The sequence below is a fragment of the Pleurodeles waltl genome, chromosome 1_1 (assembly GCF_031143425.1).
Source record: "Pleurodeles waltl isolate 20211129_DDA chromosome 1_1, aPleWal1.hap1.20221129, whole genome shotgun sequence".
Taxonomy (NCBI): Eukaryota; Metazoa; Chordata; class Amphibia; order Caudata; family Salamandridae; genus Pleurodeles; species Pleurodeles waltl.
Genome location: NC_090436.1, coordinates 251,381,731 through 251,406,785, shown reverse-complemented (window position 1 = coordinate 251,406,785; position 25,055 = coordinate 251,381,731).

Sequence of the window (25,055 nt, the reverse complement as noted above, 5' to 3'; positions counted from 1 at the left end):
TCTCTGGAATGCACTTTTGAGTTCAAAGAAGACCTTTATTGTTGTTAATTCTCCCCCACCCACAAGTTCTTGAGAGACAAAATTAGTAGATTTCAAGCACACGTTTAAAAGAGTAGTCACAGCAATGAAAGAAAAATATATCACATTACTTCTCAGTTGCAATGTACACAGCAAATATATATCATAACTAAAAAGCAAAGCATAAAAGTCAAATTCATCACCGTATGGGCAAGGCGGCAGGGCCTAAAGCTTCATTTTTCTGGGGTCTGCAAGTTGATTACTCCGGTCAACTGAGTGAAAGAGATTATCTACCCAAACGGGAGACTGGCAACTGACGTCTAGCTCCAGCCTGAAGTCAAGCAGATTCGAATCCCACTCACTGTAGCCCAGAGTCATCCTTAAAAGCAAACTCAGTGTGAGATTTGAACGACCTTGGAGAATGGCCAGTTCTCCTGAGCCATTCCACTCTCAGACTGGATTGCGAGGTAAACACAAAATCTACGTGCTCTTATCAGCTAAGGTCTGGTGTGAAGAAAACAGCATGGTTCATCTTGTGGAAAAACACAGCTTGGAAAAAACACAGACATCTCTGCAATGTCTCAACTGCAATGTCTAACTCCACGTTAAAGCCAATAGGCAGCTAACCTAAATATCAAATGTAATGTCTAATGTCATGTCAAAGCCAATAGGCAGCTAAACTGAATACAGAAAGTAATGGCTAACTCCATGTTAAAGCCAATAGGCAGCTAAACTGAACAAAACATACAATGTGCTACTGGTGAACATTGAGCAACTAATATGCGCAGTGGTGAAACACAAAGTCATTGGTCAAACACAATTAATAGCATCACATTCCACCCTATGACCAATGAATTTTAGTTTCACATACCTCTTATTTCAAACAAAAAACAAAAACATCAACACAAAAAAACATTATTAGCAAATCAGATTTGAATGATCAAAGCAATCACTGTAAAGCAAGTGGATTAACATATTGATCTCATAACCTTTTACATCTACACAGAAAAGTGTCTCTAAAATAGCAATTTGATGTAGCATGAGTTCTACTCATGTAAAGGTGCACGGTCCACCTGAAAGGTTTGCTGGAATGTAAGCGAAAGTCAGAGTTCCACACGAAAAAACACAGACAGTTAACTGTTAAGGTTGCTTAGTTCCAGTGGAAGAATGTAATCAAACAAGTTGAACTTGAACTGAAGGCGCCATTTGCACAAAATGGATTCATGGTGCTTGCACTGTACTCAATCAGGTTCAGGTTGGGGGTTTGGTCCCTTCCTCGACCCCACACGCACACACCCGGAGGGAGACCACACAGCACACTCATGGCCAGTGGCGAAACGTGGTAGGATCTGCAAAAGAAAAAAGTATGACTTTTCTTGCAAATAACACTTGTCATCTGAAATGTACCCTTCCTCTTACTTTCCCTGTTTTATAATCAGCAGGATGTTTTTGGGGCCCTTTGTTATAATTTCTGCAGGTTCTGGAGGGTCATTTGGGGATTCAACCCAGACCTCAGCACTGAGGTTTTTATCTGCTGCACCACAGCTTCCCTTTTCTTGCACTGTCAGAAGGGCTGGGGCAGACTCCTTCTTTACCAAACCTCCATTCACTGCACTTTTGACAAGTTGGGCCATTCTGTCTCCAATTTGTATGAATGAATCAGATTCTTTTCTAGTTGCCAGCATAATTTAGATTTTTCCTTGGTAATCTGCAGCAATCACTCGCCCTAAAACCGGATCAATTTGCCATATCTGTCCTGGTAACTTTCCTCTCCCCAACTGATCTTTTACTGTTTGTGGGACAGATTGCTCTTGTGCGTGCTGCACAGTTTTTATCAAATCTAGGGGAATGTGCATCTCTCTCATCTCTGCCCACCTGTAAGTGGCTTTTTCTCCCAGCTGTCCACATTTCTGGTGCACCCACTTAGCCATCCCCACTAAGTCAGAATTCTGGGTGTACGCTTCTCTCTCTGAATTTTTCTCTTTAACATCTGAAAGGGAATTCAACCAGTTAGGTACAAGCCATGTGGAAAACCAAACGGCTAAACCATTGGCAGTGAACCAAGAATCAGTGTAAAAATGACACATCTCAAACAGCTCTTGCTTTAAAATCTGACACACATTGTACAACGCTGTTCCTTCTCCTGTGCTAGAAAACAGCTCTTCAGTCAATGAATCATTAGTCAAACACACACGCTTTTTATCCTCAGGGGACACGAATTTAAATGGTGCACTCAATTTCACTGGTGACTCTTTTACCTGTGGTACTCCCTGCACCCTCTCCACATCCTGAAAAGGAGCTTGTGGCACCTGTTCATGTAGGGCTGCAGTAACTTTAGCCATGACTTGCAGGGGCACTCTTTTCTTCCCCTGTTCCTGATTTACATGTAAATCAGTGTTTCCCTCTTGCACTGCGAAGAAACCTAAAGTCTGCATTATTTCATTTGCCAAATCACAAGCGCGCAGCTGCTTATATTTTTTCCTAGTGACTTTATACCAAAGTGTTAAGATTTCACTCAGATGAGGGCTATACTGTTTCCAAAAATCAAACAAACTAATGAAACTCGGTTTCTCTTGCTTAGTGCAAACAGTAAGAAACTCTAAAATTAAAATCTTTTGTTTTACTTGTGCCAGTAACTGCACATTTTGCGATGGTACCTCGTAAATCACATTCTGAGCCCTGTTATCCGTGTTATCAGTTAAGGAATGCACTTCAACTGCCAAAAAGCCTGGCTCACACGGAGGCTCAGACTGGCTCACAGCTGTCTTAACCCCCTCATTACTGGAATGGGAAAAGACAGATTCTTCTAAAACAGCAGTGTTATAGATTTCAGCATTATCTTGCATTAATGTGTTCTGGCTGATTTGCTCACGTAAATTCTTATTTTCATGTTCTAACTGCCTACATTTCTCCTGCATTTTTCTGTAAGCAGATAAAAGTATCCAAACCCTTCTGTCAAGAACAAAAGGAACATCATTGCTTTCAAAAGGCACATTTTCTAAATATGCTTTATCACAGCAAGAAAACATATTTCTCACAGCACCATCAGGCAGTTTAACTTCACATGCATTTTCAAACATGGTCTGCCGTGCTTCTGTAATTCTCTAAACAACAAAAAACAATTACACTTTTAAATTGTGCACGTAGAAATCTCCAATTTGACTCTCAAGACTGACGACTACGCCATAATGTTCTGCTTTCCTACATATCTCCTATCGGAGCTTACAGAACCTCTCTGGAATGCACTTTTGAGTTCAAAGAAGACCTTTATTGTTAATTCTCCCCCACCCACAAGTTCTTGAGAGACAAAATTAGTAGATTTCAAGCACACGTTTAAAAGAGTAATCACAGCAATGAAAGAAAAATATATCACAGTACTTCTCAGTTGCAATGTACACAGCAAATATATATCATAACCACAAAGCAAAGCATAAAAGTCAAATTCATCACCGTATGGGCAAGGCGGCAGGGCCTAAAGCTTCATCTTTCTGGGGTCTGCAAGTTGATGACTCCGGTCAACTGCGAGAAAGAGATTATCTACCCAAACGGGAGACTGGCAACTGACGTCTAGCTCCAGCCTGAAGTCAAGCAGATTCGAATCCCACTCACTGTAGCCCAGAGTCATCCTTAAAAGCAAACTCAGTGTAAGATTTGAACGACCTTGGAGAATGGCCAGTTCTCCTGAGCCATTCCGCTCTCTGACTGGATTGCGAGGTAAACACAAAATCTACGTGCTCTTATCAGCTAAGGTCTGGGGTGAAGAAAACAGCTTGGTTCATCTTGTGGAAAAACACAGCTTGGAAAAAACACAGACATCTCTGCAATGTCTCAACTGCAATGTCTAACTCCACGTTAAAGCCAATAGGCAGCTAACCTAAATATCAAATGTAATGTCTAATGTCATGTCAAAGCCAATAGGCAGCTAAACTGAATACAGAAAGTAATGGCTAACTCCATGTTAAAGCCAATAGGCAGCTAAACTGAACAAAACATACAATGTGCTACTGGTGAACATTGAGCAACTAATATGCGCAGTGGTGAAACACAAAGTCATTAGTCAAACACAATTAATAGCATCACACTGCTGTCCCATGAGGACAGGTATAACTAAATGTGTTTTTTTTGTTTTCTTTTTAGCTTAGTCACTTACACCAGCATATTTTGACAGTTAGTTGCCCTTGTTAGATGTTTTTCCAAATTATTTTTTTCTTTCTTTTAATTTGCTTTAGCTCGCATATATTAGCCCATTCCCACATGTTAGTCTCAATTCTGGATAGTGATAAGGGTGGCCCAGCTCTGAAATCGATTGTAAAAATTGTATTTTGATTTACTGATGTCACCACCTTCTGCTTTGAATGTTAATAATCATGCACACATTGTATTGTTGTTATCATTATTTTGGAGTGCCCAACAGTATTGATATTTAGTAGGTTGAATCTTTTCAGATGTTTTGGTCAGCCTGTGGTTTCCTTTTATGTGTACAAATTAGTTTTGCGCACCATTTATGTGACATTGATTTTGGGATTGTAATAATGCTTTGAAAATTGTATTCGGTTCAGAGTTTGATTTAGTGTTAAATTGTTATGGTGTCTAGAATTGTTTATGGTATAATGTAATTGATTTGTGATTGAATGATTCTGACTACTACACTCTTTCCCGAGCCCAAAGATTAAGTCGACCTCAGTAGGTGAGATTGGTGATGATGTCTCACCCGAGCGCTCGTGGTTGTTGAGCCCGGAACTGGAGAGTAGACAGTTTTTTGTAGCAGAGCTATGGTTTTGTCTTATGAGGAGGAGTCAGAATTTTCCACATTGTGAGTTGTTCTTGGTGTAGTGTAAAGGTTGATAAAATCTCTGCACTGTGCTACAAGTGTACGGTATGTGTTCTGAGTAGGGTTTGCACTTGTAATGCTTTGGCAAATCGACGTGAAGTGTGATGTATGAGTGAAGTAGGGAGTTTGCGTACTCCAAGGCAATTGCGTAGGGAGTTGGTCTACTCCAAGTAACAAAGTGGAGAGTTGGCTACTCCAAGTAAATTTTGAGCTTTGTGCTCAAAATTGCCACTGTGGTTGTTATAACGGGTCCTGCGAGGCCCAAGCCTCCAGAGTATTATACAAGTGTATGGAGACACTTGGTTAATTTATTGTCTGCAAGCAAGGTGCTGTTTGATCGAGCACTGTTGACGATATCAGTAGTATTTCCCTAGAGTGTGCATGTTGTTGGTTGGTATTAGGTGAATCCTGAGTGCACATGGAGAATCCGTACCATTCGGAGTAAGTTTTGCTGTTCAAATCTTACTTGCGTTTGTGACAAAGCCATAGCTGAAGAGTGGCTGGTTGTGTGAAAGGCCACAGTCGAAATGTCCGTACAGCTTCAGAAGTGTTTGAGTCCTACCCGTAGTGAGCAGACAGGTTTTGGTTTTTGTGCTCGCAATATTCACATTTAGGTTTTGCATGAGAGTGAGCCAGCTCTGAAGTGAGTCTCAGTTGTTGAGCGAAGTGAGTGTGACGATATTTGGTCTGCACTGGGATAGGTTGGTTAGTGAGAAAAGCCGCCCATGGATTGGTAGACAAGCCTCAACTGCTATAGCTTGAGAATGGCTCGTGAACAGGATTGTGGAACTGAAAATTACTTCCTGGTTTCGTACATTTTGTGTTCGTGAATAAGTTTTGTGTGAAAATTAAGTTTCTCAAAGCTTTAAGGAGTGCGTTGAGAGGAGATGTTTTTATTCCAGTTAGAAAGGGTGAGTGTACCCCTCCTGAGGGTACAACAGCATTAGAAGTAATGAAAGAGAGAGAAGTTTAAGGAGGACTTTGGGTAAATCAATAGTGCAGAATAACAGAGAAGGTAGGCACCTTAGCTTTTCCTAGTTATGGAACCTTTAACTTGAGAATTTTGGAGAATCTGAGGACGGTGTTATGTACGAGTCAAAACCCCTTCCTAGACCTGCACAATTTGAAGCACTTGCTATCTGGGAAATAGTTGTGAGGCAAAAAGAGGCTCACACATTTGAAAAGAGAATGAGGAAAGCAGAAAGGACGTTAGCAGAAGCTAGGTGGGATGCAGAGCAAAGAATATGGAGAGACGATACATTACATGCAGTAAAGCCATTTCCAGAAATTAATCAGGAAGGTGAGGGAAGTGTTAAGCCTAAAGCCAAAAAGAAATCTGAGGAAGATACAGAACAGAAATCGGGTGAAAATAAGAGAGTAGCAGATGTCCAGAGTGATTCAGATGATGAGTTTATAACTCAGTTGGTGCTAAGTATAATGCAGTTGAATCACTAAATCAGAACGTAGTCCCGAATGGGGCCACAGCTACAGTTGCACAAAGCCAGGTTCAGATAGTTCCAAATGTACCTACTGCAACTGTGGTACAAGTGACAGCGGTTTATCCGAGAGTTCCAAATGTTAATACAATTAAAAATGTTCTAGTTCCATTCATACCACAGCCAATTCAAAATGCAGGAGTGATTCAGTTTGAGTCCTCACCTAATGTACAGACACCTGCGCAAGCCATGAACCAGAGACAGACAAAGCCTAAGTATTTTAATGACACCACAGAATATTGCCCCAAATCAGTCAAATCAAGCTTTTGGTACAGTATTATCTGGACAAAGTAAAGGATTCATGTTCCCAAAAGGTCAGGGTAATTTGTCAGGACCAGACGCATTAACAGTCCTCGTAACCATAGGTCCAGTAGTCCCATGGTATGCCCACAGTGAAGAGGAATTGCGCTTCATGTGCAATGATGTTAGTTTTAGAGCAGGACATGCGTATGCGAAATTGGCTAATTTAGCTGAGAAATATGAAATTGAAGTTAATAAATCCAAGCAGTTGAAAAGGAGTTATAGATTAGAATTTGATGCAAGAAACATTGCAAACATGGGTTCACCTGGAATGAAAATTCACATTAAGATTGAGCCAGAGCATTCAAACATGAGGAGCATTAGATAAATGGGTAGTCAAATAGGCAAAGAAAAGAGATCAAAAGAAGAAGCTAACTACATTTTCAAATGATATACAGATGGCTAAAAGAGCTGTAAAATGATGCCAGTGAGAGAAATTCCAGGAGGGAATTTTGTTCATGTCCTTTGGAGTAGAAGTGACATACTGTCATTTACAAACGATTATCCAAAGTTGAGGGAGAAACAAGTGGAATGGTACCAGCAAACAGTGAGGTTTGTCAAGCTTGCAAAGTGTTTGTGGGACGATCTGAACACTTTATCTGAGATTGTGGTTCCAGCAGATTTGTGGGTTGAGTGTAAGAGGAGTTATGATTGGCCAACACGTGAGCCACTGAGAGATGCAGTAACAGGTGCACCGTCTGAAGAGGTGATAAAGAACTATTACAAGGAGACTAAGCTTCTGAAAACTAGAGTTTCCCCTAAAGCTATTGACTGGCAAAGGATTGACAGGCAATTTCAGGAAGCAAAGGAGTCAGTTCAGGCCTATTATGAGAGATTGCTGAAAGCATTCAGACAAGACAGTGGCACACAAATTATTGAGCCCGAGAGATATGATCCATTTTGTGTTTAGGTTCGTTCAAGGATTGAAGCCTCAAATTAGCAATATCATTAAGAATCTTTTGATGTGTTGGCAAGGGAAGCCGATTGATGAGGTGCTGCAGTATGAAAAATACTGCAGTGATGAGACAGGTTTGAAGCTGAAAAGGTTGAAGGAAAAGGCAATTGTGATGCAGATCAAGTCTGCTCATGCAGCAGGAATGAAGAGTTCGCAAGGTAGGGTGAATGCAGGAGGAATGCCAGGGATGCAACAGCAAGGAAATATGGTGCCTCAGTATAGAGGTCGAGGTCGTGTGATTCAAGTAGATCCGAATGTGAATGTGGCTGATGTTCAAAACATGAAGAAAGTGCTTCTTTGTCCTTCGTGCAACAACGTCAGACATTGGAAACAAGAGTGTCCCTTTAATAAAGTAAATAATTTGGTGCAAAGTGGTGGTGTTGTGCAGATGTTTGACAACCATCAATTTCAAAATCAGAGAGTCCAAAGGCCCCAAAATCAAAGCATCAACATTCCTACTGAGGCAGTCCAAATGCAGGTTCCCCAGCAACAAGTACAATTTCCCCAACTGCAAATCATTGTCTCACAGCAAATCCAGATACCACAAGCTCCGATGGCACAGCAACAGATAATGATTCGTTAGCAGAACACAAACCAGAGAGTAAATGCAAATACAAATCAGTTAATCACACAACACCCACTGGTTGATTTCAGTGATGATGAGATGAGTGAAGAATGCATGAATGAGTTCGGATGAGGAAGAATGTGTATTGGCTGCCTCAGCGTGGTCCTTATTTGAATGCAAGTGTGATGGGTCATGATGTTTCATTCCTGGTTGACACAAGAGCAACTCACTCCACTGTCATATCTGTAGAAGTCCCAAATGTACCCTTATCAGGATGGCCAGTTCAAATTGTAGGAATTACAAATCAGCATTTGGTAAATCCCATTACGGAGCCCGTTCCAGTTAAAATAGGAACCTTTGAGGGTCTGAACCGATTTGTAGTTTGCGATTTGAGTCCTGTGAGTTTGTTAGGAATAGACTTGCTGAGCAAATTAAAATGTTCCATTACTTACACACAAGAAGGGATAGAAATTCCAACCAATAGCGATGATGAGAGTTCAAATCAAACTGATAAGGTGTATCCTCCAATTATGTTGTTTCCTGCTATGACAGTTGAAGACCTGCCAGATGAATTAGAAGACACAGTAATGTTGAGAGTTTGGGAACTCTCTGGATAGGATACTGGACTCATACGAGGTGTTGACCCAGTTAAAGTAACTGTGAAGCCAAATGCAGTTTATTGAAGGTATTACCCCATTAACTTCAGATTGTGTTGAGCAGTGAGTGTTAAAAGAATTGAAGAGCAGCCCATGTAATTCGCCCATTATGGGACTGCAAAAGCCCCGTGGGCAATATCACATAGCTCAGGATTTGACAAAGGTGAATTAATTTGTGGTGTTCTGTCGTCCCGTAGTGCCAAATCCAGCAGTGATTTTATTTCAGATTCCATGAGTGGTTTTCAGTAATTGATTTGTCACAAGCATTTTTCTCAGTGCCACTGCACGAGGATAGTCAGTTCCTCTTCTGTTTCTCATTTGGCAATTGTGTGCATTCATGGAGATGTACTACACAGGGGTTTTCGGATTCACTGTCCATTTTTTAATCAGATTCCTTGAATATGCCATTTCAGTCTTCTTTAGTGCAGTATACTGATGATCTGGTGGTTGCGTCCAATACACATGAAGGTTGCAGGCAAGATAAAATTGTGTTATTGAGTCTTTTGGGTGAAAGCAGACATAAGGTTTCCCCTGCTAAACTACAGTATTGTCAAAAAGAAGTGATGTATTTGGGTCATCAAATTGAGAAAAGTGTGAGGAAAGTGCCCCAAGAGAGAGCTGCAGCCATTTTGCAAACACATTTTCCAGTTACAGAGATGTCAGAATGTTTTTGGGAATGGTGAGCTATTGTCGCCAATGGATCCCAAATTTTTCAGTAATCTTCAAGCCATTGCAGAGGTTGACACACAATGAAGTCACAGATCCAGTCCCCTTCAATGAAGAGTGCATGGATGCTTTCACTTAGTTGAAAGAGTTTGTGCAGGCTCCAGCTTTGGGAATGCTGATGATATGAATGGTTTTGTACTGTTGTCATGAATGTGATGGTTGTGCTCTTTCTGTTTTGATGCCGTCACATGGAGGAACAAACAGGCTGGTGGCATATTTTTCCTCCATATTGTATCCTGTCGCTGCTGCTTTGCCAGGCTGTTTGAAATCCATGGCCAGTGCTGGTGTGAGCTTCAATCAATGCGAAGGCATTGTGATGGGACATCCTTTAACTGTTTATGTCCCACATTCAGTTGAAACACTCCTAATCAGAGCTAAAACCCAATATATGACTAATGCCTGTCTTACCCATTATAAGTTATTGATTCTGGGATCCCTAAACGTAACAGTCAAGAGGTGTGCGGTTTTGAATTCTGACACATTAATGCCTGTAAATGCCGATGATTCAGATGACGTTGATGAAATGGAACATGACTGCCTTGATGTCAATGAAATGTGCACCAAACCCAGACCTGATATTCAGGATACTCCTTTAGAGGAGAATCACTAAGTTGTCTTTGCTGATGGCTCCTGTTTAAGAGATAGAGATGGTACTCTGAGAGCAGGTTATGCACTTTGCACCCTCTCAGGAGTGGTCGAAGTCTCATGGCTTCAGCTAGTCATTTCTGCCCAAGTAGCTGAATTGGTTTGCTCTTAGTAGAGCATGCTGTGTATCAGAGCAGCTCAAAGTGACAATATTCACAGTCAATATGGATTTGGTGTTGTCCATGATTTTGGGCAAATTTGGTACCAGAGAGGTTTCATGACCTCTTCTGGATAACCCATTCGAAATGATGAGAAAATGCATGATTTGTTAATTGCACTACATTTATCTGAGAAGATTGCCATTATTAAGTGTGTGGCCCACCAGAGGTCAAATGACTATGTAACGTTGGGCAATGCCTATACTGACCAAACTGCCAGATATTGTGCACTCCCTTGCATCACCTTCGAAGAGTGGAGTAATGAAAGTGACACCAGTGGGACAATTCAAAATTTCTTGATGTCAGTGGTTGATACCTGGGGTGAGATTAAGAGGTTGCAGGAAGAAGCAAAAGAGGAACAACACGTTGGTTGGATAAAAGCAGGATGTGCTCAGAGAGAGGGAGATGATGTCTGGATTTCAAATTAAGAGAAAGCTGTGTTGCCAGTCTGTCTGCTGAACTCGATGGCTAGGTATTACCATGGTGAGGTTAATCTCCTCAGAGATGCAGTGATTTGCACTTTTAAGTTTTAAGCAAAACATGGTACAACCCCAGATTTAAACTGATTGCAGAAGCGTTTTTTCAGAGATGTGTTACATGGCAACAAATGAATGTAGGGAAACACAGTGGTTAATTTGAGCCACATAGGCAAAACGGGAGGTCCATTTAACAGGACACAACTTGATTTTATTGAGATTCCTTTCTATAAATTGGATTGAAGTATGTGTTGGTTATTGTGTGTGTTTTCTAAGTGGATCGAAGCTTATCCAACACATAGGAACGATAGTCTCACTGCAGCTAAGCTGCTGCTCCGGGAGCTAATGCCTAGGTATTGATCGAAGAACTCATTTGAATAATGAGATCATAAAGAAGTTGTGTGCGGTGCTGAACATTGAGCAAAAATTGCACTGCAGTTACAGACCAGAGGCATCTGGATTGGTGGAGCAAATGAATGGAACACTGAAAGCTTTACTGGCAAAGGTTTGTGGCTCAACAGCACTGAAGTGAACTGATACATTGCCACTTGTCCTGATGAACATGCGTAGCATCCATGACAGGAAGACAGGACTGTCTCCCCATGAAAATTCTGATGGGCTGTGCAATGAGATTACCAGCAGTACCTGCAAATGTACTTGTGAACATACCAAATTACTTAGTGCTGGATTACTGCAAAGGTCAGGCTGATGTGGTTCGCCCTTTGTCTCATCTAGTTGAAGAAGCAACAGTTCAACCAGCTCAAAAACAGTGCCACAGTCCGAAGGCCAGGGAGTGGGTGCTAGTTAAGAAACATATGTGGAAGACTTACTTAGAACCAAGGTGGAAAGGCCCATTTCAAGTCATACTGGTGATGCCGACAGATGTGAAGTGTGCTGGTCTCCGGACTGGATACATGCAAGCCACACATGCAAAGTTCCGTGTCCTCTCGAAAACACGGAGTCTGATCCCGTAAAAGCGAATGCTGATGAAGAAGGGGTTCGACTTGACCAAGCTGGAGGACGGAACCAGTGGCTGAAGCAGAAAATGTGCAAAGTGATGAAGGCACAAGCAGTCTGCATGCAGATAAAGGCGCAGACAAAAGTACAAGCAGCTTGCAAGCAGACAAGAGTGCAGGAGAGCAAAGTCAAAGTCTATTAATTCCTGCCAGTGCAGCAAACATTGTGAAAGCAGTTGTACCTTTAAAAAGAACTGTGAAAGGAGACAGCCTGCAGCTGCACTTGAACTGGTTACTAATAAACCCATCAGTAACAGAAGCAGTCAAAGTGTCAAATCAAAGTGAAGATGAAGAGGGTGCTATAAGGAGAACGAAAAGGAAAAGTGCCAAACTGCAGATACTATTCTCCTGAATGGATCTTTTATGGCACAAATGAATGGGAGAACACGTTTATTGTCTTTTGTTTTGATTGTGAGAATTCAGTTGAACATACTGGAACTTGAAATTGTATTTGAACTGAGTTTTGAAATAACCTTGCCTATTGAACAGCAAAGACAATACATTCTGGAAGTAATCATTGGCGATCATCAGACTGTGTTCTACTGGAACAAATATTGAACTCTGAAAGCTTTTTAAGTTGAATCTTGAAGAACTTTCTTAAAGATCAAGAACTGCCTTAAATAGTGCAAAGAGACTTTAAAAGAAGATTTTTGTTTTGATTTTGCTCGCTTTTGCCTTTTTTTAATACATATTTTTTATTTCTATTTGCTTCTCTGATTCTACAGGACCGATGAATCCTGGTCAGGGCAAACACAGTAGATGTAAATATGTGTGTATTGGTTTAATAATAGTATGTTTGATTGCGTGCATTTTAATAATTGTGGGAATGAATGTTGAAGAAAGGAGAGGAGCAAAGCACAGCATCTCCAGTGCAAAGAATGACAACATCTAAGCAGGATAAGTTTTATAAAGAATGATTGCTTTATTTAGATGACACAAAGGGAGATTTATCTTCCAATGTATATTATAGTTTGCTGTATGACTATGTGGATACAATGACTGTGTGTGAGTGTTTTGTGTGTACACAAGTTCCTTCATCAGTTCAAGAAGAATCACATATCACAGCTTACCTCTAATTTATGAGATTAGTTGCAGTGTATTATTAACACGTTTTTACAACCAGGAGTACATTCAGACCCTCATTACGAGTTTGGCAGTCTGTGAACCGCTGCAGTGGAGGTCGCACAGCAGTGGCCCCAGCAGTGAATACCGCCACATTACGAGTATGGGGAAGGCACCTGCAGAACACAGCCAAGTTTCCGTCCGAACCACCACTGTGGATGGACTATAGGCATCTCTAGGCCAGCGGTCGGCTGTTTCCCACAACCGTATTATGAGCTGCACACCCTAAGGATTTCCCGGGCGGTCTCACTGCCATGAAAAGCCTTGCAGAAACGAAAAACATAAAAGCGAACACTCACCTTCAGGAACACAGACATGTCTATAGGCACCATGGCACGCAAACTGCAAGTCTTCCCAATGCTCCTGCTGGCCACTTACCTCCAGGACCAGCGACGCCGACCAAAAGACCAACCGTAAGTAGACCACCCTAGTACACACACAAAATGGCACATCCACCACGCATGTATGTTAAAGGAAAGCCAGGAAAAGGTTGTTACCATTTCCACCAACGGCGCAGTGTTGCAGCTATATAAAAAAAACAAATAAAATAGGCAGAACTATATACAAAGAGGCCCAAAGGCCAGTTCCAAAGTCATGCAGTGCACCGAGGACACTCAGCACAGACTGACGCCCCAACTTGACTCCTGTCTGCAAAGTGCTGACCTCCACAGGGCAGGGGCATCAATGGGGCATGCAGGCACCTCAGGGACCTGAAAACCCAGATGCAATGATCCTGTTGGCATGAGCTACCTAGCTCATCTTGGTTAGTAGCTGACAACACATTTACCACATTGGAGGTAAATGCCCCTCAATTCACTGACTGAATGGCATAGTAATGCATCTATGATGCCAATCCTGCCTGGTTGTCTGATGCCCATAGTGGACATGTATCTACCTAGTACCCATGCTACAGCCTTCCAATAGTGCTCATCCAGAGGCACTATGGCAACACATATTGTAAGTCAAAGTGTGTACTCACCCCCTTGTGGCTGCTGTCATACCCTCAAGCCCCCATCCACCTCAGGGTATACCACTGCCAAAATGCGGGCCATTAGGGGGGTCAGGGTCCAATGGGCACCCCTTCCTAGCTGGGCCTTCGTGGTCTTCCAGGCCCAGCGTCTCAGGTCCTCCCACCTCTTTCTGCAGTGGGTGCTCCGCTGGGCATGGACCCCCAGGGTCCGCACTTGCTTGGTGATGGCACACCATATCCCCTGGGGGTATGCAGGTCTGATGGGCGCTGACCTGCATGGGTGACACAGACAGAAGGACAAAATCATGTGGCGGGGCATCACAGGGACAGCATTGGACAGCACACATCTCACTACCACACTCCGATGCCATCAATCCACGTATCCTCAGACTCCTCACCCATGTTCATTCTCCAGTCACACTGCCTCGTCCCAAGGCCCCATCCCTATACGCACAGACAGTACAGTGACATTGGCCTCACCTGCTGCTCTGGTGCCCCATACAACTGTCCATACAGGGGTAGCACCCCGTACGCAAGCTTCTCCAATTCCTCCTGGGTGAAGGCTGGGGTCCTATCTCCTGCAGGACATGGCATCTTGGCTACCAGAGGAAGAACACAGCAGGACACACAGTGGAGGTCTTCTGTGAACAAGTGTCAGGAGTCAAGTGAGCATGAGCACATAAAATGGCAGTCACGGAGGCCGCAGACATCACCATCACAGCTGGCGGTGATCACCATTGACTCGTATCTCACATAAGCAACCATGTAACGAATGAAGAGTTGCACGGCGGTTGCCACCGCCTACCGCCATGACGTGTTACGCCAGCGGGATGGGCTCACTTTCATATGTCCTGTGCATGCAGGACAGGCGGCTGCCTATTTACATGTGCAATGTATAATGAGGGTGCATCAAAGGTGCGTCATGGGTGACATTTGGTGATCTGTGCATAGCACAACTACATCCACACAGTCAATGCTGCACATCATGATTCCTACTCCCTCCCATTCCCAGGTACGGTGGAAGGTTGAGGATGAGGAATGCTCTGGTTTATAAGCCCCTAGTTGACCTTGCCACCCTGGAAGAGCAACATGTCATTCAGACCTATCATATGAACCATCAGACCATCATGGAGCTGGTGACCCAGATGGAGCCGGATCTGTTGCCTGCCATTCGTCATCCCAATACCATCCTTCCCACAGTACAGGTGTAGTCCGTCCTCCACTTGCTTTCCTCAGGGTCATTCCAGATTACAGCTTGACAACGAGGATGTCACAGCCCAAGTTCAGCAACGTCCAGCTACATCAGGTTCCCCCAGTGTGCTGATTTGGGCACTGTCAAAGCTGCCTTCTACGATTTGGCACATGTACTTCATGTGATAGAGAACACTAATGGCACCCACATTGCACTGGGGTGGAGTAAACAAGTGTATAGGAACCATAAAAACATCTATTCCACCAGTGTACAGGTGGTGTATCTCGCTGACCAATATATCACACAAGTGACGGCCAAGTTCCCTGGTTCTGTGCATGACTCCTACATTCTGCTGAACAACACCTTCCCAGACATGATGGCACCATTACAGAGGGGCCAGGCCTGGCTCATCGGTATGTATCCTTTCATATGTGGTCCCCTCTGCTCTCAACACTCTGCGACCTGCCCTATCACTCTCCCGGACTTGACATAGCTATTACCTTGGTGCACACAGTTGACTCTAGTTATCCCAACCTTCCCTGGCTACTGACACCCTTGAGGCATCCAACTATAGCTACTGAAAACAGTTTCAACAAGGCCCAAGGTAAGACAAGACGGGTCATTGAGAGGACCTTTGGTCTCTAATGGCCAGATTCTGGTGTCTGCATATCTCCGGAGGTGCCCAACTCTACAAACCACAGAAAGTGTGCAGAGCTGATACGACTACACTTCCACTGAGATACAGGTATGTGTCAAATGTCTAGGATGTGACCTGTACAACTGTCTATTTTGTGCCATGCTACTAACTGGTGTCTGTAATCAATGGAGGAATTGGGTGCAGCTCTGACTCTAGGTGGGTTGGGGGTGGTTTACATGTGCCCATGAGTTGGGTTCTTACTGTGCACAGGTCAGTGCTATTCTCTACCTGCCGTTGTGTTGCTGCACTTGTGACATCTATGTACATGGATATTTTGCCTGTCAGATCCAGTGCAATATGTGTGCTACACTAGGTAGTTTCCTCTGTATTGCGCCCTATCCTGGGAGTCGACATTGGGGGGGGCTGTGCAACATTACTGTTTGTGGCAGTGGGAACTGCCTCACGTCTGGCTGTGAGGGAGGGACCATTGGGGAGGTAAGTTTTGGGAATATGGGTTTGTTATGGGCATATGGTTTGGGACTTGACTTGCCATCTCAGCCTTAGCTTCCTGTACTTACAGTGCATGTGTGCTGAGTTGGCATATGTGACTCCTATAGTGATTGATGTCCCTGTCTTGTTCTACTTTCAGGACATTGTTGTGGTGCACTCTGGTCCCTACCTCACCTGTTGCCTCCCTAGACACATGTCTCCAGCCACTGTCTGCTCCACTGTCTGTAATTTTTGCTACATATTGCTCCCCCTTCTGTAACTCTCACATACATTGGCAGGAAAATGGGTTGACTATTGCACATGTAATGGCAGTATCTTTTGTGCTCATGACAATTAAAGACATAGGCAGTAACTGTGCTCAATGGTGTTTATTTGGGAGGGACAAGTGCAAGGGGTGATGAGTGGGATAATGGCAGGTGGGATCATCAGAGTACTTAGGCCAGCTGTGGGAGTCGAATTGCAGTATTGTGTCCATGGGACAAGAGGGAGATGACAGTGGGACAGTCAACTGGGATCCTTGGTGACACATAAGGGAGAATGTTCAGGAGAGGGTCACTTCCTGGCGGGGGTCTTGGTCTTGGCATCAGTTCCAGCTGGATGTCTGGTTGGAGGTCCTCACTTGCGTGGGGGCTCCTCCGCTATAGGGGGAGGGATGCTGGTGTCCTGCGGGTCCTGAGGCAGGACCTCCATGCCACTAGCAGCCGCTGATGTGGAGGGCTCAGATGGGATGTGGCTATTGGAAGGGGTCTGCTGGTGGAGGTGGACTCATGCAAGATGGTGGTGAGTTCCTTCAGCACCCCTGCTATGGAGGCCATGTTGGCATTGTGGGTCTGCCACTGCTGCATGGCCTCCTGATGGTGTTCACTCTGCAGCCTCTGGGTCTCCTGCACGGTGGTGAGGATCTAGGCCATTGTGTCCTGGGTTTGGAGGTATACACCCAGGACTTGGGTGACGGCCTCCTGGTCAGTCTGGTGTTGTGGCTGTCCCGTCCCTTGGACCACAGACCCTCTCCCATTTCTACTAGCCCCCTGCGTCTGTGCCCCTGGCACAGTGTGCATACTCCCAGTAGCACCAGGCCCTTCATTGTCTGGGGTGTGTGCCCTTGACTCTGGCCCCTGTATTGTGGGGCACACTTCTGATTGAGAGGTCCCTGAGACACAGGATTGGGGTGGAGAGGTTGGCTGAGGGGTTGTAGCCACATGGGAGGGGGATTCCGGTGTGTCCAGGGTGGGGCTGCTGACCAGTCACCCCAGATGGCCCAAGCAAGTCGTCTCCATCCTGACATTCACCTTCATCCTGGTGAGGACTGTCTGACCCTGGCATCCTCTGCAGGGTGGCAGTGACAGGGTTACCTGTGGATGGAAAGGGGGAGAGTTTGTATGTGGATTTGTAGTTGTCATTTCTATCGTGTGATGCATGCAGTGGTTTGACTTGCTTCCAATTGATGGCAATGACAGCTGCAGCACTGCAGACATTGATTTGGGTATGGGGATTGCACCATGGTGGGTTGTGGATGGTGGTTGGCACTGCTGTCATTGCCATGTGTTTGGACGCTGTCGTAGCAACCAGTAGGTGTGGGCTGTGGTATGGTTGTCCAAGCAGGTATTCCACTGTGAAGTAGGACTGTGTTTTTTGTTGTTGTTGCTGTTTTGCATTGTGGGAGTTGTGGTTCTTCACATTGTGATTGTTATCCGTGCTTGGGGGGGATGAGGATGGTGGGAGAGGGGTGGTGTGGCATGCAGGAGGGGCGTGAGGAGATTGGGGGGTTGCAGTAGTGAGGGATTGGATAGAGGTTGGGAGACATGCTGGACAGGAGTGGTTGGTGCCTTGGGGGTTATTGTTGACTTCCTAGGGTCGAGACGTCCAATGATACCAGTAAGGCCCTCTGGATGCATGATGTCCAAGACTTTCTCCTCCCAGGATGTCAACTCAAGGGAAGGAGGTGGGGGCCCACTGCCAGTCTTGTTCAGGGCGATCTGGTGCCTGGACACCATGGAACGGACCTTCCCCCTGAAGTTGTTCCACCTCTTCTTGATATCCTCCCTTGTGTGTGGATAGGTGCCGACTGACTTGACACTGTTGACGATCCTCTGCCATAATTCCGTTTTCCTAGCCAATTATGTTTACTGGTCCTGTGCTCCCATCAGTTGTGGCTCTACTCTGACAATCTCGTCCACAATGACCCGCAACTCATTGTCTGTGAACCGTGGGTGCTTCTGGCATGACATGTTGTAGGGGGGGCTGTGCGGGTAGGGTGCAGTGCGGGGTGATTGGTGGTGTGGTTGGATGTGGGTGTTGGTGGGTTGTGGTGGTGGTGTGTGCAAACTATGCAATGTGAAGGTGTTTGTTGTGTATGTGATGTGCTTCAAGGTTTTGTCTCTGTGGCTGGTCGTGGGAGTCACAAGGGATTGTGGGTGTGTGTGGGGGAGTTTATGATACTGTGAGCAGGTATGTGTGGTGTGTGTGTGTATGTGTTTCAGGTGTAGGGTATTCGAACTGTTCAATTTGGTGTTGGCTACTACTATTGGCAGTGCCTTTATGTCCCGCCGCGGTGCGAACCGCTAATGGTTTACCGCCATGCATATGCCGCTGTGCTGAACACTGACTTGTAATGGGAAGGTCTGAATGGTGTCGGCGTGGCGGGACTGGCGGTAGGACAGTCACTATTTCGCCATCAGTCGGCCTGGCGGTATTAGTTTTGTGGCTGGATTTGGGTGGTTTGTTCTTTGTGACTCGTAATACGGTAGACTATGTACCGCCACCACTGGTGGTAGGGTGGCGGAAATTCACATGGCAGGCTTGCCCGAAGACCGCCAAAACTCATAATGTGGGCCATAGTATTTTTACTCCAAATACAATGTAGTCTTCTCCTTTGTTACCATTAATCAGCATTTGAGCAGCACTGCAAAGGCTAGAAACATAGACATAGTGTAGGTTTAAAGAACCCTCCTACTGACTTTTGGCACCGCATATGCACACAAGAATACCCTGATGTATTCTCACAAAGGTAGAAAAGGAGTTCATTAATCAAGTAGATGATAGAAGAAAATCAATGAAGGGAAGGATAGATAAGGGTTTAGATAGTAAGAAGAAATCAGTTCACATCACACCTGATGCACTGACGCTTAGCTTTAGACTGGCATCATGAAGGAAAGCTTTGTATATATAGGCCATAATCAAAGGCGGACAATAAGTTTGTAGAAACAATGAAGACACGTGTTCCTGATCAAGAGTGTAGTTTACACTAAATGGTTTTATGCTAAATGGACAAGAGCTTGCTGTACCTGGTGTTTATTACATCTGTGGTAAGAACGCTTATTACAAATTGCCGAAAGGCTGGTATGGTAAATGCTATTTGGGAGTGGTTTCCCCGAAAATTTACCAAGTGGACGACATTAAAAATCCTGAAGGGACTGACAGACCTAAAATGAAATTTAAAAGGGGAGCAAGTGGTTCAGAAATGACAGGAGATATTTGTGGAGCATTTATTCAATCAGTGGGTGCGATCTTGAATAACATTAAGATAAGGAAATTGTCAATGATTGTAGATAAGATGTCAACTGATTTTTCAGGTGCAAAGCTCCTAATGGATACGGAAATGGTTGCAACAAGGTCCATGGTTCTTCAGAATCACCTTGCATTAGACATTCTTTTAGCAAAACAGGGCGGAGTCTGAAAAGTTTTGACATCACAACACTATTGCACTTACATACCCAATAACAGCAAAGAGATAAGGAGATACTTATCTAATCTGACAAGCCTGAAAAATGACTTAAGTGACCTAAAGGAGAAGTGTTTGGGAAACAATAAGTGAAGGATTCTCTAAGGTAGGATCGTGGGGCCATATGTATGAACACATTTTCCCATAGACATACAATGGGTAAAAACCTTTGATACATCTGGCCCTTGGTTTGCTAACTTGGGAAATGGTTTTGTGAGAATGATCCTAAAACCTTTATTGATTGTGACAGTGTGCATAGTGTGTGCACTTGGCTTTTACAAAGCGTACATTTTCTGGAGAAAACAAATAGCAAAGAACAAGCAGAGGAGGGAAGAAATGGAGAATATGAGAGACAGGTATTATCAGACAATGAAGAGAATAGACAATTATCGCAAACCTAGACTTATGCCTTATCAGACTACAACATTTTGAGTTGTCTCATTGTAAATGAGTATAGTTTCTGTGGAGGGGGGACTGAGTGAGATCAAATTTTATTAACAGATTAGTGGCACAGAAGTTAGAATATGGTGACAAATTAACCTGCATTTAAAAGCCTAACAGAGAAAAAAACATGAGTTGTGAAATGTGCACGTTTGAATTTTGTGAGCCATGTGGCTACCTTTTGTATTGTGCACCACGTTCTAACAAGAGAGTTTTTGCATTTTAAGAATTAAATGAGCTAATTTTAAGAAGATTTATTACAATATAGAATAATAATTGAAGGGTTAAAATGAATATAAATTAATCATACTTCTATTTGAATAAATGGATTTTATTATTATAAATGGCACATATGCAGAAAAATACATTCTCGTTTAAATTAGTTCTAACATGTTATGACTAATGTTTGCAATTAAATGATTTGCTTTGCATATATGAATTGTAAAGTGCGCAATAAGCTTATTCATTTAACTTGACTAGGCCTGAAGAAGAAAATTCATTTTACTGCAGTTTTGGAAAATCTTGTTTATTTTGTTCCCTCTGACCTGAATTCTTTCCCTAGGTTGCTAATGTGAATGATTACTATTCTATTGTACTGTAGGCAAAAGACATGTTTTAGATGTAATGATATAACACTATTTGTTCTAGCTGTCGAATAGAACAGGAACCTCACAGATCTCATGTGAAAAAATATAAGTGTAGTTTATTGTGGGTGTGAGAAAGGAACTGCAAGTAACAAAATATTTAAAAATGTAATAGTTCGGCGGAATTGTATGAAGTCAGATAGTTGACAATTGACTATTGCTGGGAAGATTTCAGAAATTTGCAACTTGTGGTACCATCGCCTGCTATTAGATCCTGAAATTGACTCCCAGTATGTGCCCACCTGAAGAACCAATGAATGAACTGTGCATATTTTAATTAGTGGAGAACTTTAAAACTGGTCAGTCCATCTTGAGATCTCCTTGGAGTCAGTTCCATACTTGCGTAAGTCTGCTGTCACATTCTGTTCTCCGAATTTCCTGATGAGTTTCCTCATCATAGTCATAATTGCCCAATGCAGTTTCAGTACTAACGAGGCTAATTAATTCTGAAGTGCTGATACTGCCTCTGTGCAGCTTGTGTGCTGCACCATCCTGATGCTGCTGTCAACTGATATTGGAAGAAAGTGAACATTCCTGTGGATTCATCCTGTCTGCTGTCCCAAGATGAGAGGTAAAATTAAATGTGGTTTCTTGTTTCCTTTTTTAGCTTAGTCAATTACACCAGCATATCTTTAGAGTTAGTTGCCCTAGTTAGATGTTTTTCCAAATTATTTTTGTCTTTCTTTTAATTTGCTTTAGCCCGCAGGTGTTATACTGTTCCCACACATGCTAGTCTCAACTCTAGTGATAAGGATGGCCCAGCTCTGAAACTGATTGTCACATATTGTATTTTGATGATTTACTGATATCACCAACATCTGCTTCGAATGTTAATAATCATGCACACCTTGTACAGTTGCTAATCTATAACATTATTTTGGAGTGCCTAACAGTATTGATGTTTAGTAGGTTTAATCTTTTCAGACATTTTGGTCAGCCTATGGCTTTCATGTATGTGTATAACTTACTTTTGCGCACCATTTACATTACATTGATTTGGGAACTATAATAAAGCTTTGAAAATGTTATTCGGTCTGGAGTTTGATTTAGTGTTAAATTGTTATAAAGTCTAAAATTGTTTATGGTAGGACGTCATTGATTTGTGATAGAATGATTTTGACTACTACACTCTTCGCCAAGTCCAAAGATTCAGTCGACCTCAGTAGGTGAGATTAGTGATGGTGTCTCACCGAGGGCTCGTAGTTGTTGAGCCCGGAACTGGAGAGTAGAAGTTTTCCAGGGCCCCAGCACTACAGTAAGACAATGTCTCCAGAAAGGGTATGTAGTACATTCATTGTCACACCACTCATCACCATTAGAACTGAAATTAGAACTGATAAGGCCGAGAGTCAGATTTCCAATTTGATGGCTATGAACTGAAGGGTTGACAGATGCTGTTTTCTTTGACCATATAACCACCTATTTGAAAACATTTTTCGACCAAAATTATAATAGTACTTAGTGGGACACAATGAAGGTTTCCCTCAGAGAAGAGTGAACGTGAACCACATTTGTCATACAGGCACATTTACTCAGCATGCTGCCAGACACAATGAAGGTTTCCCTCAGAGGAGAGTGCATGTCAAGCACATTTGTCATATAGGCACAATTACTCTGCATGCTGGCAGAAAAGGATAAAGAACTACAGATGCTGGAGACACAGTGTGTATTTGATCTCAATAAGTGGACACTGATCGTGCAACCTAGGAGACAAATAGAGGACGGTTGGTCAATCCTGCAAAAGTACATGCACATGTTATTTAGGCAGAAACTGCATACGGGGAGGGACATGTCAGGGAAACTGCTGGATTGTCTCTTAAAAAGCGAATAGTCAAAATCACATATTACAAAATTACAAAGGCTGTCAGATTTTGAGGTACCAGATCAGGATTGCTTTCTAAGAATGGTTAGAATCTGTGTCTCAGCAGACCTCGGAGCCTGACTTGACTAAAATAAAGGCATACTTGGAAGAGCTGCTGTTGCCTAGGCTAGGTGCAGAGCAGAAAGAATTTATTAGAAAAGCTAACAGATAGGAACGAGATGGATAAGTTACTTACCTGTAAATCCTAGTTCTCTTCCAGGGGTATCCTCATCAAAGTCATAAACATTGAATATTCCCGCCCTTGTGCGGGGACCCCGGAGCATATATAAAATACACACATATAAAGTATGAAATATGCACGAAAAAAAAAATATATATATATATATATATATAAAAATTTTAGTAGACAAATTTTCATACTAAACTCATATATACATGTGTAAAACAGCAATGCAGACTATAATCATAAACAGGCTAAAATGCTTTATTTCTATGGAGTCTTTTATTTTTTTTATTTTTTTTAAATAGTCCTTTTCAAAATTACAATAAGAGAAAATAATATTTACCAAAGCCCCATAACTGGGCCTAGGGAAATAAGCAGTAGTAACATCAGAGAAAAAGAAGAACAACTACATTGAAAACAATGGAGCATTCTTAGCCAATAGGCTGCATGCAGGTTAACACAGGAGAACCATACAAATTCTGGCACTGTGCCTTTAAGACCCTGAGCACCTCCAGTATCCCACCATGCCTCAGGGGTGAAGGAGAGGTGACAGTTGGTTCACAGTTAGGTCAGTACTTTTTTACGGTGACAAGCTGTGCAGCAGATTCGAAAGATAGTCTGTCCTGCACTTCTAGGAGACGTGCGTCCGGGGAGGAAGGTGGGTTGTTTATGACTTTCATGAGGATACCCCTGGAAGAGAACTAGGATTTACAGCAGTGGTTCCCAATCTGTGCGCCGCGGCTCGCTGGTGCGCCATCAAAACTAGCCAGGGGCGCCGCACACAGTTTGGGAACCACTGAGCTATTTAGAGCCCTTGGGCCAGTTCGTACAAAATAAAACTACTCAGTTGTAGCAGCTCTTTTTTAATTTTGTCCTTGAGCGCCCTCTGGTGGTTAAACACAACTAAAGGGATTCTACATTTCACAATATTTAAACAGTTATGTTATAACTACATAAAAATGAGACCTGCCCATTTTACTAGGGTTACCGTCAACCAATATTTTCCCCTTACTAAAAAACCCTATGCATGCTGTAATTAAACAACTGTTACATTTTTATTTTTTACAGTTATATATAGAATTACAATACCTTCATTGGCGTCATCCCAATTCTTTTCAGGGAGAAAAATGGATGTACTCCCTAGGCCAGGCTTACATCCCCCACCCGCCAACAAAAAGTAACATAATGGGGAGCCGCAGCCAGTGGCCAATAGATCAAGGGAGCCGTGGGTCGAAAATGTTTGGGAACCACTGATTTACAGGTAAGTAACTTATCCTTCTTTTCCAGTGGATCCTCATCAATAGTCATAAACATTGAAAAGATTAGCAAGCCCATCCCTTGACTCTGCGGACTGTCCAATAGAAGTGCAGAAATAGATATGTATCATGCAAACAAATTTCTCAGAGAAGCTTGCCCAACTTGGGCGTCTGCTCTTGCCTCTGAGTCCAAACAGTAATGTCTAGTAAATGTATGTACAGACTTCCATGTAGCAGCCTTACAAATTTCAGAGATTGGAACATTATTAAGGAGGGCAGCAGTAGCCGCCTTTCCTCTTGTCGAATGCGCCTTAGGTCTAGCAAGTAGTTGTTTGTTAGTTAATTGATATGCATTAACAATACAAAAAACTATCCATCTAGATATGGTCCGTTTTGATGCTGCCTCTGCTGTTCTCAAATGACCATAATTTACAAACAAGTGGTTGGAATGTCTAATTAGCTTGGTCTTATCCAGGTAAAATTTGAGCACTCTTTTCAAATCTAGGGAGTGCAAAGCTTTCTCCGCCGGAGTCTCCGGATTGGGGAAAAAAGTTGGTAGAGAAATAGTCTGATTGATGTGAAATTCTGACACCACCTTCGGTAGGAATGATGGGTGAGTTCGTAGAACTACTCTATTCTCGTGGAAGACTGTGTACGGTTCTTTGGAGGTCAAAG